Source organism: Dermacentor andersoni, chromosome 10 (genome assembly GCF_023375885.2).
Source record: "Dermacentor andersoni chromosome 10, qqDerAnde1_hic_scaffold, whole genome shotgun sequence".
NCBI classification, from domain to species: Eukaryota; Metazoa; Arthropoda; class Arachnida; order Ixodida; family Ixodidae; genus Dermacentor; species Dermacentor andersoni.
Window position 1 is genome coordinate 8,304,517 of NC_092823.1, and position 17,249 is coordinate 8,321,765.

General features: G+C 44.8%; 1 long non-coding RNA gene across 1 annotated transcript; it reads right to left on the reverse strand.

Annotated features, from left to right (window-relative positions):
- Nucleotides 1-12,607: 12,607 nt before the first annotated feature.
- On the reverse strand, nucleotides 12,608-15,154 carry LOC129383211 (uncharacterized). The gene is made up of 2 exons (XR_011890369.1): nucleotides 14,812-15,154; nucleotides 12,608-12,849 (listed from the first exon to the last, which is right to left on the reverse strand). It is a non-coding gene; the product is annotated as an uncharacterized lncRNA (long non-coding RNA).
- Between the last annotated feature and the right edge of the window lie 2,095 nt (nucleotides 15,155-17,249).

Below are 17,249 nucleotides of genomic sequence, written 5' to 3' on the forward strand. Positions count from 1 at the left end.
TTTGTCCAATGAAGCACAATAAGAACAACAGGTTTACTGACTGTCGTATGGTTGTGGTTTATAATATTCCCCTTAGCTGTGGCCAGTTCTACGTAGGGCAAACGGAGTGGTGTATCAATCAAAGGATAATGGAACACAACAGGTTGTTAACCGGTGGATCGCCTTCTAATCTTTCCCTACATTGCCAAGATTGTAACTGCACGCCAGAGTTAGATGAATGCGCGATATTGTACACGCATAAGAATGAAGATACGCGTCTTATGGTAGAGGCATGGCATATCTATAATGGTGGAAGTGCGTGCGTGAGCCAGCCTTCGATTACCTTTCATAAGGAAAAGATTAAGTGACTTGGCAGTTATCTCTCACGTAGACCGACACATGTACTCGACTGACACGCGGTGATCCCATCCCTGAGCTTGCGCAGATGAGTTTTGTGTCTTCTTTCTTTTTTCACCTCAGTGCTCCCTTCAGTTGATAGTCGGCGTTCGTGTTGTTCACTTCTCTAGTCTTGTGTCCTGTCTGCACGCCTCACCTCTTTTTTGCACAATGGATCCTTACGAACTAGCTCTGCTTTCCGTCGTTCTAAGCGCGGCACAGGAGCGCTTTCTTGCATTCGGCCCCCATCGGAAGGCGGCCTCCACAGCGTAGAATCGAACCCGTTGCTTGTACTGAGCAACACGAGGCCATAGGCACTAAACCATCACGGTGGTAACGTTCCATACTGCTCATGCGCTTAAAGGGCAACTGCGGATATTTTTTTGACCGTGTCCAAGTAGTGGAATATTTAGGCCCCGAGACCCCCCGTCATGATAGTGGAATCGTTTCGAAAACTCAAAAATAATTTTACGTTAGCAAAAAAGCGCAAGAACGAAGAGGAAACCTGACCAAGCAGGCGAGCGAATCTCGTTGTATGACGTCACCAGCGGGGAAGCCACGCAAGGCATGCCGGTCTCGCCCGCGGGACGAAGGAAACCGGAGAAGGGCTCAGCTCATTCGTGACCGTGCCGGACCTTCGGGTCACAATATCAGCTGCGCCAGCTCGTCGGATCTGTCAAACAGTGACAGCCATAATTCTGACGAATTGAATAGCCACGAATCGCTGTTCGTATTTGACCCGCCACCACGAGAGCCAGCGCCCATACTCAACATATTGTGCTGCAACATGAAGAGCAAGGGTTGTCGTAACTACTGATTTTATACGTGCTGAATGTTATTTTACAGTCCGAAGCACCGGCCGGTGCATTTGTTTACATCGGCAGTTACAGGGTCCCCGTAGCTCCCTGTCCCTGTAGCGGTTCGCTCGTGGCTTGAGACATAATGCTAGCGGCTCATCGGTGAAATCAATTAATATCGGAACATATCGTGCATGCAAGTACCGCGGCATTACCCTGAATCATGCTGATATGAGCGACCACATACTTTCGAAAACAGCCAGCGAGAGACGGTAATAGTGGAGCTTTGTTATGCTGCTTACTTATCATTCTTCATATTCTCTAGATGAACACGATTAATGTGCTTCGTAAAGTAGACAGAGATTTGGACTTTCCAGGCATGATCGTTCATTTAGAAAACCCATAGTTTCCTCGCAGAAACTCCCATGCCAGTATTGTCACCGTCGGCAGCTGAACGAGGTGGTTGTTTACGCTGCTGTAACTAAGAGGCCCCCCGAATACGAGGCAAACAGCGCACCGGGCTCCTGTCTAAATACATGTAAAAGGAGAATTTGTTTTTATCGGCAACCACCGCACCGAATTTGACGAGGTTTGTTGCATTTAAAAGAAAAACTCAAAATCTAGTGAGTGTTGGTTTCGAATTTTCGAGTTAGGTCGTCAATTTTTTATTAAAATGTACCGAAATGTGATTAAAAGTCATCTTTTTCCGACCGTCGAATTTACAACTGAATATGTCGGAAAAGACGGCCAAAACGAAAAAACTAAGACCAACAGTCACTAGATCAATCGAGGACAAATTTAAGACCGTTGGTGGCATTATACGTGATGCATATGATAGGTAAAACTAATTTTCCTAAAGCATGTAGCAACAAACAAACGAGGGCCTCAAAGACACTCTATCATGTGCTGCCACCTCACAGAATAAACTAAAACTATTCTACGTATTGTATGGCCTTTGAGATTGCTGTCAGAATTGCCACCTATCGTTTAACAGCGGGAATCTCCGAAGCTGTACACGCGGAACGGTACACTTTTTTGTGTTGTTTTCGTGAGGACTACTTTTTGCCGTGTGGGAAATAGCATTGTCCAGGCCAGAAAACACGTGTTTTGTGTTGCGGTGTCGTACCTGTAGGATTTCGCCATGATATTTGTGTACGCGAGTAGCAGTGTCGATATTGTGCAGTGCTCATTTAGGAACGCTAGAGCATCCCATTGGACCACGAATATCCTCTGGACATCCCGATTAGATCCGAACGTCCAAGTCCCGGTCAGGATGTCCAGTGGATAACATGTGGACATTAATTTCGGGATGTCCTATTTAAGACATCGTTAAGACATCCACACGATTAAACTTCTGGGATCTAAACAAAATCCCAAAACTTTAATCCTATGGATGTCCGAAGGATGGTGTTCAACGGGATGTCCCATACCGGCCATATGTGGGACCAACACACAGTCCAACACGTACTACGTGATCATATCGCGGCATATAAATCTCTACCACGGCTGCTTTCAGCGCACGCTCTTCCGAAAAGACATGTCAGCCAGCAATGTGAAGTTGCTGCACTCATAATCAAACTTCCAATGCAGACGATAAATGTAGAAGTTGAAATGAACGACCGAAAGTGCACAAGCATATCGGGAGGAAACGTCACAAAGCGGCAGGTAGAACGCCGGAACAGCTGCGCATTACCACCTACCGCAAAGCGTAACCCGCGTAACCGAATCAATCGTGTCCTATGCTCCTACGCTCTCCGAACATGTCGAGAAAGAGGGGTACGGCAAGCTCTGCAACGCCTGCAACCCCTGCCGTTGTACAGAGCAGTGACTGTCTTTACCCAGTCGAATCACCACTGCATGTCTGTTGCATGCACACGCACGCTTTGCGCTGATTTGCGCGTAGTCGGTCACATGACTTAACGACGTGGTCTTATTGGATCTCTTCGCCCTTCTTTCCAAGCTCGGAATGCCTGAAGGCCTGAAGGTTGCTGGGTTGGTGTGTTCCGCGCTCTCACACGCTCAGTTCGCGCGCTTTCTCTGAACGTGGCGGTTGTATCGTTGTGCCATGTGCTCATGAGTTCCAGGGTGAGCGTTGGTCAGCTCCAGGTGAACGTTTTTGTCATGCGCTTTGGAGCTTCATTTCTGCGGCGCCTGTACGTCTTACGCCTATCAAGAGGTAAGTGACAGTTCATGAAATCAATGTTTCTCTATGAGCAGCCCCGCAAGTGTCGTGTCTGCGCATAATCGAAGGACGGGCATTGTAGTACATCCCCATCATTTACAGTGACATGACATCAATCGGCGATCGACCACGCATTGTGTTGCGTTTGATCGCATCGTACTACTTTTCTGCGAACTTCTGAGCTTACTCTGTCCTATATTTCTGCGCAGCGCTGATATCCGCTAAAAAAAAAAAAAAATCTTAATTCGAAACTTTAGAACCGTTAACTCCCCTGTTGCACACAGGATGAGCCCGCGAAAGTTATCGTTGTTTTTACTGAACATGCAGTGGCGAATAATATGAAAATGAATATTAATTATAATAGCTTCCCGACACGCACTGTCCAGAATAGCCTTGCTTCAGCTTCATTTGCGTTTTCTTTGCGTAAGCGTGATTGCGAGAGCAATCAATCGTACAACTGCGTAAGCTTGAAATAGCTGAAATTTTGTACGCATTTGTATCGCGGTCGGGGCACTTTCTGCACGTTATGGCCGGCAGCGCTGCTGAATTTTAATACGCCTGTCTTTAGGGCTGCTATATTCTTACTAACAGTGCATGCACTTTTCTTGGAATAACTAAACTTTAGGGCGACTTGTTAGACTGTTAGACTTAATGGCTCGTTCGCAAGTGGTCGTATTTTTAGTACGTAACAGTGAAACTTTTTCTTACTTGACTGATTCCTTCGCGTGCTCGTAGTGATAACCGTGTCGCTTAAACTTCGGTACGTGTGCTGTTGGCGTTTTGTTTGCGTAACAGGGATTTCCAAAGTAATCGTAAAACTGCGTACGTTCGGGATAATAGAACTTCGTTGTCGTATGTATCGCGATTTCAGAATTTGCTGCCCGTGATGGCCGGTCGCGCTGCTGAATTTAACAGCTCGTGTATTTACGGCTGGTATTGTTTTTTGGCTAACTGTGTCGTGCACGTTGTCGCAATAACGGGACATCTGGGCGACTCGTTAGGTTTCTGCTTATTTACACGTGAACGGATGCATGCTAGTATGATGTTAAGGTCAAATTCACGTCTCAGCTCTGTAACGACGAAACGTGCGCGCTGATGAGCTCGTTCGCACGTGGTCGCAATTTTTTTATTATAAGAGTTTGTGAGGGTTGACTCCATCACACGCTCGTAGTGAGTAACCGTGTTGCTTAAGCTTCGTCTGCCATTGCTGTTTTGTTTGCTTAACGATCGCGATAGCAATCGTAAAAACTGCGTAAGGATGGATTAACTGAATTTACTTATTTCAATACTCTTAATGTCACGCAGGGCGTTATAAAGAGGGGTGGGATCCTATACAGTAAGTGGAAATCGTGGTTTTGAAGTATGATGGGACAGCTTGTCGCTGACCTTAGAAGTAGGAATAACCGTGCACGTTTGTACGTGAACTTGGGACGTGGAATACAGATGTAGGCATCTGTATCACGATCGGAGCACTTGCTGCGCGTGATGGCTAATTGGGCCGGCCGTACTGCTGAACTTTACCACGCTTGTCTTTACGGCTGGTATACCAACCGCAAAGACAAGCGTGGTAAAGTTCAGCAGTGCGGCCGGCCACTTCACCATTACGTACAGCATACATATATGTACCAAACAGTGAGATGCACATTTTTCGAAATAACGAAACTTTGGGACGACTTCTTAGGCTGCTGCCTATTTGCATGTGGTCGGATGCATGCTATTATGAGGGTAATAAGATCATGCTTAGGCCTCAGCTTCCTGTAACGATCGACACATTTACGCTACTTATACTAGCTCGTTCGCACGTGGTCGTATTGTTACGTATTAATAATGGGGAACGTTTGTCGATCTTCGTTGACTGCTAAATTTGCGTCACGCTACCGCCCTCACTGATTAACCGTGTCGCCAATTGAGCTTCGTCTGCCGTTTGAGTTTTCTTTGCGTAACTGCGACTGCCAGAGCGATCGTAAAATAGCATGCGGTTGAAATAACTAAATATTTCTGGGCATTTTTACCGCGATCCCAGCACTTGTTGCACGTTATGGTTGGCCTGCCGCGCTGCTGAATTTTCCCCCGCGTTTCTGTCATACAATGCCCTACACATTCGTTTCTGGGAATAACGAAATTTTGGGCGACATCTTTTACACGTTCTCAGGTGCATGCTAGTATGCTGGTGAGGTCAAGCTTACGTCTCAGATGTCGGTAACGATCGAATCGTTTACGCTTATTAGGCTATCGCTCCGAATTCGCACGTTGTCCTATTTTTAGTAATGGAGTCCCGGCCGCGGCGCCCGCATTTGATGAGGGCGATATGCGAAAACACCCGTGTACTTAGATTTAGGTGCATGTTAAGAACCCCAGGTGGTCGAAATTTCCGGAGTCCTCCACTGCGGCGTGCCTCATAATCAGAAAGTGGTTTTGGCACGTAAGAACCCCATAATTTAATTTGAATGTTAATTAAATTTCTGTCGGGTGCGCGTTTTATCGCGTTTTGCTGGACACACTAAAAGTTTGTTCACTCACTCTGTCAGGTGATTTACCGTGTCGCCTAAGTTTTGTCTATCGTTGGAGTTTTATTCGCATAATCGCGTTTGCAAGGCCAATACAATCGTGGAAGTTCCAAATAACGGAACTATATTGTAGGCATTTGTATTTCAATGGCAGCACCTCGCACACAGGGCGGTTGATCAACCGTGCTGCTTCAGTTTTCTCGCATTTGCTATCATTTGGGCCAGCGTATGTGCTGACATGTGTGCGCGACGCGCTGGACAAGATTACGAGCCTGTTGCAACCCCATATTGTCATTGTATATTTACTGGAGTTACATAGTCGACAATCGCCTAATTTTTGTATTATTATTGCGATAGGAATTGTACGGACACTCCTGATGAAATTCCGCTGACGCGGACGTACGCCGCGGTGGGTAGTGGCTGCGTGGGCGCTGTTCCCGCGCAGCTTAGTGTCGAAGTTCGCGTAAATTTGGCTCTGGAAATGCATTGTGGCTGGAAGCAGCAGGAAGCGATCGCGTGTCGCTACCACCCCCTCTTCACACCATCGTTCATACAGCGTGTTTACCGTCAGGGAGATGTATTCATGTTTGGCTTTGCGCACGACACTGTTTGTTAATTTAACAAGGAAGCGAAGGTTTACTGTAATTTAAAGTGGCGATAACACGTATAGCTGCTTAAATATAGCCGTTTGGTAATTTGGTGTTCCAATCGCTGCTTCGCTTTTCGGACGAAACCATGGTATGCTGACGTAGTGACTAGGAGAATTCCTTTTATCTTTGTACAGAGATGAAATCATTACTTTTCTGATAACTGTTCGCTCAACGAGTTTGTATTAAGCCACAAAGAAGCAAAGTTGCTGTCAGAACCTGCAGATTGCTGTTAAATGTGCAGGTTAAGATAGCAATTTTCGTAAACATTTCTAACACGTTTTTATTGCATACTTTACAGCCATGCTGTGTTCCTGCCATGAGCCTGGTGTCACTTTCAGTCGACATCAATCTTCGTTGATGACCAGCACAGAAACAAGCCCACGGAAATCTGCTAACCTTCTTAGTACCTCTGGTCTCAGCAATGTATTTTCTTGTTTGCGACCACTGGAACCGATCCTTCAGGATTACTAGTAAATTGTGTAGCGTACCCCGGATCTCTTCTGTTCTGCATCTGAAACTATGGACGAAAGACTTCACCCAGCGTGTGGCGACTTCCTTATGGGCTGATATACCTGTGAACTCTGGATTACTTTTTGTCTCTGGGACTGTTCAAGCAAGCCCACAGAAATGCCCCACTAAATTTCTTAGTACACGTGAACTGCAATGTAGTTGTCTTCGACCGCTGAGCCAGCCTGCAGTGAGCCTTAGTAAAATGTTTAGTCGCCAGGATACCTGCAATGTTTTCACAAGTATTTGTATCTGCTGCCATGGAAGAACAGCCACGCTCTGCATCTGGTAACTTCCATCGAGGCTGTCTGATACCCGTGAATTTTTAGGATGAAAGTGTGTTTATGTGTGGCCGCTGAAGCAAGCCCACACAAATCCTCAATTAGCTTCTCATATGGGTGAACTCATATAATGCTGAAGCGATCATGCTGCAAGCTTTTAGTTAATTGTGTAGTCGCCCAGGTACCTGTGACGGTTTAGCAATATTTGGGTGTGACCACGGAAAGGTCACATTAAGCTTCTGTTTACTTGCTTAGAGGCCTTCAAGCCTCTAAGCAAGTAAACAGAAGCAGAAGAAACAGAAAGACAAATTCACTTATGGTGAATTTATGTTTGTGACCACTCAAGTGCAGCAAGTGTCTTGTAACTCTAGTACTTGTGACATCAGTTTGGTATTGTGTTGAAGCAGGTGTCTTGTAACTGCTTTTGTATCTGTGAACTCTCCAGTAATGTTCGTGTTTGCAACTGCTTAAGTGGTCCTTGAGTAATTTTTTTAATGCCCAGTGTGTCTATAAAATATGTAGTACTTTTACTGTGTGCAACCGCTGAAGGAGGCCTGCAGAAAATGGAGTAGCTTCCGTCATGGCTGAGACACCTCTGAACTTTCCAGTAAATGTTGCATTTATGTGCCCGCGACCGTTGAAGTGAGCCAGCCCACAGTAGCCCTCCTACTAACTTCCTTTGTACCCCCCCCCCCCCCCCAACCCTTGCATAGGGCTTTTGAAGTTCTGTTACTGGCCGAGGTGCATCTGCGAATTATTAGCTCAACTGAAATGGTCTTGTCACTACACACGGAGGTGTCGACGTTTGCTCAGGTGACCTTTGCCAGAACTTGTTATGGATGCACAGTGCATTTGCCCTACAATCTAAGAACAGTTGCACCCTTTGGGATGTAAATTTGCCAGAGAACAATAATCGTCATCTGTCTTGCTTGCCTTTCCTTTCTTGAAAACCCTGCGCTCATTACTTTCCTGTCGAGAATGCTCTGTCATGCTGATAATGCGCATGCCGTTCGTGACATGGAAGTACTGGGCTTGCAGCGTTAAAGAAAGGAAATGCAGGCAAGACAGATGACGATTATTCTTCTGTGGCAAATATACACCCCAAAGGGTGCAACTGTTTTTAGATTGTAAATGGATGATCATACAGCAGCTGTTTGTCTGTATATGACCACTGAACTAGCCTCGAGTAATTTTGTTAATTGCTTAATGTAGTTGTGACATCTTAATTTAGCATAACTCGTGTTTGTGTATGTAACTACTGAATATGGCCTAGGGAAAGGCTCTGGCAACTTAAAGTGGCTAACATATCTAAACTTTTCAGCAAATGTTTCATTGATTTGCCTGCAACCATGACAGTGAGCCCACAGCAAGCCTTGTGATAAGTTCCATAGTGGCCCCACTGCGAATTCTTAAATCTTTTTGCTACCCAAAGTGCATTTGTAAAGAGTTTGATTAATGTGCACGTTTACTAACCATGGTGCGGTATAAAAAACTCCTAATAGCTGAACTTGTATGATGAAATTATCGAGTTTTATTTGCATTGATGGGTTTTACTGAAAACTGTTAGTGCATTTTAGAGTTCAACGAGTGATCTTCCCGCAACTGTTCTATTGAAATAAATGCTGTATTTTTAATGAGATTGTCAAACGATTCAGCAGCCTGCAGAACTTAGTTCTGTAGCTTCGGCCCTGTTAGCACAAAAAAGTATAGGTTGCATGTCTATATGTTTTGAATTAATGCATTTTTATCAAGTTGTATGTAATGTATTGGCTGAGCGTAGCAGGGAACCATGTGCACAATGCTTATTGCACTGCAGCCTTCATTTGACGTGCTTTGAGATGCGGTGGGCAGCATTCCTGGCTTATCTCCTGGTACGTCAGCTTTTGCATGACAAAAATATTTGGTTGACTTATTAGATTCCTGGATTTTTTGTGCTGCTTTGGTATACACTGACGGCATGAATGCTTAACCAATTTTCTGTGCTTGTAAATAACTTACTATTTATAGATGTGAATTTCAAGGCTGTATTATTTGTATCATTTTATACTATTCACTTTCTGTAAAATAATTTCTTGCAGCATTCTATTGTTGATTTTTTTACCCGTATGCATTTCTATTATACAATGTTCACTTTTTTTTCTCGTTTATCCATTATTTTATGTTTGTGTTCTCTTTATTGTGCACAGTGCCATTTCTGTAGGGGGTACAGACCTTGTCAAGCCGAATTCATTTGGGTTTTTGCCTGTACTCCTGTCATCTGTACATGTATAGATGCAAAATAAACTTGAATTGAAATTGACCGCTGGGATGGATCTTCAAGAGCCATGCAGTTCCTTTTCATCATTGCCCACAAGTCACCACAAAACCAGCTTACTTTGTTAATGGTATGTAAATTGCAGCAGGCTTGCTGCACTGTAGGGCCCATTCTGAGGAAAGTCTAAATTATGGTAATTTATAATCAATATGGACGCCCTGTGGATATCCTCGATCCCCAACCAAATGTCCCACAAACGTCCTTTGGACGATTGGTAAAATGTCCCAGAAGCGTCCTACATCCTCACAAAAATGTCCTTGGGATGTACTCGGGGTTATGCAATAAGAATAATCCATATTTAAACATCTCTTGGACGTCCGAATATCCCATTATGACGTTCGGGGGATGTTTCTATGAACGTCAATCCCAGGTACATCCGAATGTCCCGTTTTCGATCTCTGCTGGGCATCTGTAGGACGCTGGTGCTCCAATGGGATTATCTTCAAAGGTCCTGCGGACGTCCGAAAATTTGATTTTGATGTACGACGGACGTTCGTGGGATGTGCAATTCTCTTGCGTCGGACGATCCTATGGACATCCGTAGTACATCATCGGGACTTCTAGGGATGTCCGACGGACATCAAAATATCCTTTTTAGGACGTCCTTTGGACATTCACTGGAGGTCTGTGGTCCAATGGGATTGTACGCACCAGCAGGTAGCGTAATATATGTGACAGCAGCCGGTATGCCGCATCGAAAGCACATGGGAAGGCCACGTGAACGACGTCTTGAGTCGGGAGCTCGTGGTCTGATTGAAACCGCTGGCGAGCAAAAATGGAATGTGAGAAGGATGAAGAAATTGGTTGCGTTTCGTGATGTCTCTAAACTAAATGATCCGCATAATTTCGATGTGGCTGTAAGTTGCGAGTCCATGAAAAAGCTGTGGCGTGTGCAGTTATTCTGTCGATAGGTAAATAATATTGGCACACTCAGGTAAGGTGCTCTTGCACGAAATACTGAGCACTCACCACCGCACAGTTGTATGTAAGCATAACTAAAAAAACTGCCCGTGAGAAACCCGCGTCGTTCAACATAGTGATCTGCACTTGTTCTGCGCAGTGTGTTTTTGCAACTGTTATCGCTTGATTTGTTTCGATTTCTGCAAGCTTTTGAAACTTACAGGTACACTAGTGTGAACGCTGCCGCACGGAATATGTTACGTGTTCTGGCGTGATTTGCAATAAGAAGCTGCCTACGCGCGTTCGGAGTACTTTAATTCCTCAAGTGACCTTGCCTAAATATGCTATGGGTGCACCTGCGTACACATTTTGCCACATATTGTCGCGCTCACTGCGAGTCGCAACGCGAGCGTCCGTTTTTGTTTCTTTTCTTTTTCCATGAAGGCGCAGGCACGGCGCGTGGCTGCGCCAACGCGCGCGCGCACGAACACACACACAAATAAAAACTGAAGAGCGATGATAATAGTGCCATATGACAACGGCACTGTACGCACCGTGTTTACAAGGGAAGTAGCACTTTTTTTATTAGAATAATTTACTAGTGTATGCCGTATCGCAACTCGTATTGAGCGCAATAGTGCATTTAACCTGCGTAGGCGTAATAAAGAAGCTTTCCGCATTACTAATGGCATTTGCCTGCGCATAGATTATTACACATCGAGGTTTTGTGTACCTGCGCTAGCTCGTACGTGACTAGTTTTACAGCCTTACCTGCTCGGCTAGCTGAAGAAGGCGTCGAGTAGTGTGCGATCATGTGCAAGTTTGTTTCAATTTTTGTTTTTTCATATCATTTTTGTTTCCTTGTTTTGGCTGCATGTTGAGTATTTGATCACGCTGCCGAGAGCAGAGGCCAAAGTGCTAAACGAATTTCTCTGAAGGCAGCGTGTCCAAGCACGCCTCACACATTCTTTAAAACTGCAAGGTCGAACGAAATGCTGCATGTGTAGGTCTCGGGATATAGGGACCTTTTCTTGCATATCGGGGTAATTGTGCAAAAGGGAATCTAGTTATTTCAATAAGGTACCAGCTAACACTCGTGTGCTAGTTTGGCATGGCGGTTAAGTGTCACCTTTTTTGCTGCTAATGTCCTGCCAAGTGTTTTGTGTGTCCTTCTCGAGAGGCAATCCTTTCCAAATGAATATAGGCTTTCATTGAATATGTAGCAACTACAAAGCAGAGGTGCCTTGGCAAGCGATACATTTTGAAGGGAGGAGTCGAAGAGCAACAGTGCACAAATGCCGGATAATCGGAGAGCTGGAAGATGCAGCGAGGTAGAAACCGCAGTATGTGCTAGTATCACACTTGCTTTGTAGAGTGTATCCCGGCCACGGCGGCCGCATTTCGATGGGGGCGAAATGCGAAAACACCCGTGTGCTTAGATTTAGGTGCACGTTAAAGAACCCCAGGTGGTCGAAATTTCCGGAGTCCTCCACTACGGCGTGCCTCATAATCAGAGAGTGGTTTTGGCACGTAAAACCCCAAACATTATTATTATTTGTAGAGTGTCACAGCAGCAGCGTTTACAAAGCACTGCAACGCACTATGCGTGTGACTGCACAAAATTTGTAGCTAGTGCGGATTGAAAAATGCACCAGTTCTTGTCTTGCTCACCCCATTTGAAATGTGACGAGTGCCTGATGTGCTTGTAAAGGTTACCTTGGAGAGGGACACCCCAATGAGGCTATGGCATGTCGCAGCAAACAAACGTGGGTGTCATAAAACTATTGTGCTGCGAGCAAGCACATGAAGAAACCTGACTTTGAACACAGCCATGTGAGCATACATGGCATGGGAAAAAATGTGTACCTGAAGTAAGGGTGAAAAGTAATATCATTGTAAGAGACATACTACGGATGTCACCGATTTGAGATATGAAATGCATAGGCGTGTGTATACTCGAAACATGCTATTTTATGTAGGATGTCAATAATTTGACAAAAACAAACCATATAGGATTAGCATTCGCAATGTTTAGATGTCGTGTGGGGTTAGTATGCTGTGAGAATTAGGTCGAGCTATTCAGAAGTTGCAGCGTTATTGATTTTAAAACAGAGCTTTTATTCTTAGTGCTGCTGAGCCAAAAGACAAGCTGCAACACAATTAGCGAGTACCAACAGGTGAAGATGTAGCCTCGTGCACCAGCGACAGGCAATGGACAGCCTTCCCAACGGTCATGGTGGTGTGTGTCATTGCAAGGTAATCAAGTAGGCGTTATTCGTGCTGCAAATGGCTTGAATAGTCATAGTAGAAGATTTCATCTGGCACGTGAAAATAACCTGGAAAAAGAAATGATGTAAACAATACAGGTATTACATATGCAGCGGTCAGTAGTGTGCATGTACAATAGTCAGGATAGTTTTATTTCTGTACACAGCACATGTAGCAGGCATACAAAAGGAGCGTGTATGGCACTGGACTGTCACGCACAATATCTAACCTATGTTTCTCCAAGCTTGCCATCATCAATTCCTGCATTTCTGTACAGATTCAGCGAAAAGAAAGAATGCAAGTTTGGGCATGTCGGTATGCCAGTGTAACATTTTAGGGCACACAAAACACAGTGTGACAGTTGTGTGCGTGTGTCCCTGCATCTTGTGTGTGGTGCAATGTCCAAAAGGTGAAATGAATGTACAGGACCACGAGATGTTTAGAGTGGCATGTGGGAGCATATGTTTTCTTAGGGGCAAACATTAATGCAACAAAAGACAACCTGTAGCAAATTGTACCCAGGAAAAAGACAATGAATGCTTTTGAAGCAAACTTTGACCAGTGCGAAGAAAACGAGAAGAAAGACAAGGTGCAGGAAGAAACAAAATCATGAACTAACTCTCACCAGAGTCCTACTGAACAATAAATGCACATTTGACGACCAGCCAAGTGCAGTTAAAAAGAGACAGAAGGGAATTACAGGTGAAGTTAAACAGCAAGTAAAATCCTGTTTGATAACTCACAGTAGCCAACGGGGCATGTAAGTGAAGTGATAGAAAATTAGACAGACAGAAAAAGAGCACAAGCACAATTGCAAGGGGTTTCTATCACCACACACTTACACAGCACGGTTGTGCTTGTGGAAGTGTGAGCACAAACTGATGCTACAGCCTCTTCTACGGGCCTGTTGATCTTACGAACTGTAACGGATGCCTTGTCACCATCAGCTGCTATGGCTTGTGGCAGTGAGGCTGTAAATGTGAAGATGGATGTGGTATGGTGCAGCCATAGGACAAAGTGATGCAGAGAATAAAGTAAATGTTCCCATACTGTGTTCCAAGTAACGATGTGCAGAAACCCACATAAAGATGCGCATGGACATCAACATGCTGTGTTAGTTTGCAAGTACAGGTTCAAATTGTGTTTAAATCCATGCAAATTGCAGTTATTTGAAAGAGTTAAACAACACGTTCCATTTCGAGAACATCCAGAAATAAAGGATGTCGCAACACTGCAGTTTGTACAATGTAACACAGTCTAACAAAGCAATTGTTTGTGATGGTGTATGTCCCCCCCCCCCCCCCCCCCCAGTGATGATTTATACAACCTAACGCTGTGTAACACAGCAGTATGGCGTGATTAACGCATGCATTTAATTTCTCTGGATGCCTCGTTTACACTGTTACAGCAAATCTTATTGTCCATGTATCACGTGCAAAGAGATGGTTGTCGAACAACATGTTTATGTTGTCATAGCAATTGTAAATAACCAGATTAATGTGACATGATCAAGGCACATGTAATGCATGACACCATACATGTTGCAACCGTATTATTCAATAAACAGCGTCGTGTGAGTTGAACTATGCGTATGTATCTGAAATGCTTTAATCAGGACTACACCTCACATTGCTAGGTGAACACGTCTTATATGACCAAGGTACACCACGAAGCACAAGCAGGGTGTTATTAAGAATGATGCAAGCCTCTTCCAGAGAAATAATAACATTATAATAAGAGAGAAAAAAAGAAAAGCAAGGAGGATGACTGGGCAAAGGTTTGCTTTGCTGCCCTGCAGGGGGAAGAGGGGGATGGCAGCGTGAAAGGAAAAAGGAAGAGGTACAGGTATGTTTCATTCGCACAGCAATAGAGGGAGGGTGCCTATAACCATCCTTTTATTTCATGGTAACATTGTCCCATAATACCATTAAGGGCTTGTGGCCTTCAGCTTGCAATGAAGTTTCATGGTTGAACACATGACATTGTTGTTAATGTATGGGTGACACCTAGCAGGAGTATAGCAAACATACCCAATCACCTGTGTGTCACGTGTCACACTCCAAGGCCATCTTTCGATATCAACGGCAAGCACGGTGGCACCTCGAAAGCAACCGATAAGGTAATTTTGGGCTGCTATGTGATCTGTAAAGAAGAAGTGTTGTAAGCAGACGGCATAAAGAATGGCAATTGCGTATACTTAACATGAATAAAGTAATGAGACTGACTAAAGCAAACTGGTGGGCTCCAACACATTTCTGTTGTGAAGTTACAAAGGATGTACGCAGACATAAGCAAGTAAAACAATAAAATGACATAAAAGAAAAATACCAAGCTAGCTTGAAAAACAATTTAGGTTGGCTGAAGCAATGAGAAGTAGATGTATTACAAACTAAGCTTACATATAAGTTCGCTTGTGGAAGTATGGTTGACAAGAATTGTTTTAAAATGCACCTGATAGAGTAGTCACGTTGCCTGCGACACTGTTTTACTATAGCGCTGCTGAAGTTAGAAGCAATATTTGAGAAAAAGAATTATTAAATTCTTCACTGGATGAACAAGTGCACTTGCATATGAGCGCGTACAAAAGGCCCATATGAAACGTGCCGAAATGTCGCTGAGAGTATGCTGTCGTACGCGCAAGAGTTGTTCGCTACTTTCGTTGAAGAAAAGGTGAAAGCATGCGTACAGTGATACTTCTAGTCACCGTACGACCCCAATATATCGCTCATCCGCCTCGAGTCCGCGCACTTTCAGGTCTACAAAGTGCTTTAAGCCGTCGCCCGCAACCCTACGAATCGGGCTACATTTAAAGACTAGTACTGGAAATTGCATGCAATATTTATTTGTACATGCTGTTGGCAACATGACATCTACATCGCTCGAACGTGTTATTGGCTCAAATGGCACGTTTCATGCGATGATTAGCGCCCCAAATAAGTAACATTTTTTTGGGTTGTGGCAAACGTGCAGGAAATCGTACGATCAATTATGGCGGTCGGCTGCTTTTCACGTCCTGCACCCGAGAGCAGTGGGAGGGCGGCCTTCCCGACGGCGCGTGCAAGTGCCGACGGGCACTGACCCTAGAGGCACGGGCCGTGGGCCATCGCCGCAGACTCCGTGACTAGCAGCGCCTTCACTTCTCCTTTGCTGTCAATAAAGATGTTACTATCATCATCCCACCACATGTTCCCGTGGCATGTTCGGTTCATGAATTTTCATTGTTTACTGAGCGATAATGGGGAACATGCTTCTCTCCCCCGTCGGTTCATGAAGTTATTTAGTACCTGAGATGTAGCCGTACCGCTGCTCTGGGGGTAGAAACCCCAGCACGCGGTAACTCATGAGGTTGTGGTACGCACATAGGGTTAGTAGAACAACTCTAGAGGAAAAGCTGGGCCAGAAAAGTGGGAACCTCTAGGGCACCGCCTTGTTGCTACTGGTCAATGTGGCCAGCGCAATTATTATTGAAAGGGCTGAAATCAGGTACAGGTCACCTTATGCTTTGTCATCTAAAAACGCATACCTGATCGCTTTATCAAGATGGTGCGTTAATATTAAGTTTACAGAAAGCGATCGCTAAGTCAGCGACTTATGTAAATCACTATGTACGCATTCATGCAATAAAGGATGACGCGAATTTCGGTTTCGAATCTGTTTTTTGGATGCGTAGTAGTTTCGTACAGTTTAGGTTTGACATGCGATCGCGCGTCGACATCGGACGCTATGGCACACTCGTGCCTTATGTGCCACCGAAGCCCCGAAGTGCTCTGGCATATACTTGCACATGTAAGTAAACTAATGTATCTCCTTGTTGAGAATATAACGCGAGTAGGCAGCTCTTGTGGTGCATCACAATCGTTTGAGAAGCGTCACAGTAGAGCATTCTTCTACATGCGGAGCGGTGTTTTTATTTGCAGGTTTCCCTTCAGTAGGAAATTGCTGGACAGGCGGACCAGCGCACCGGAATTGTATTGGCGAAGCCACAAGCAACTCATAGAATCTGTTTAATTGTTGCACTTTGAACAATCATGCTTCTACAAAGGCCACAGCAGAAAAACAGCCTGATGCCGAGTATTTCTGTGCTACCAAGTAATCAAGAGGCGAGTGCCTAATGCGGATGAAATCGAGTTCATCGAGACTTAGAAAGACAGAAAGCTGAGCTAGTTGGTAAGGATTCATTATGCAAAACAGAGGTGAGGCGTGCAGACAGGACACAAGAGCAGAGAAGTGGACGGCGCTCGTGTTGTCCACTTCTCTACTCTTGTGTCCTGTCTGCACGCCTCACCTCCGTTTTGCATAACGCGTGCATCAACCCACATGTCGTTTTATTAAGTGTGCAATATTTTCAACGCTTTCTTGCATGCCATTTCATGTGGCATATCTTTTCTGGTCACAAATTTGTGCAGCGAATCTATTTGCATGATCGACTCCGGGCCTGTGGGACCGTTCACTTGCACTTGATGCTGAG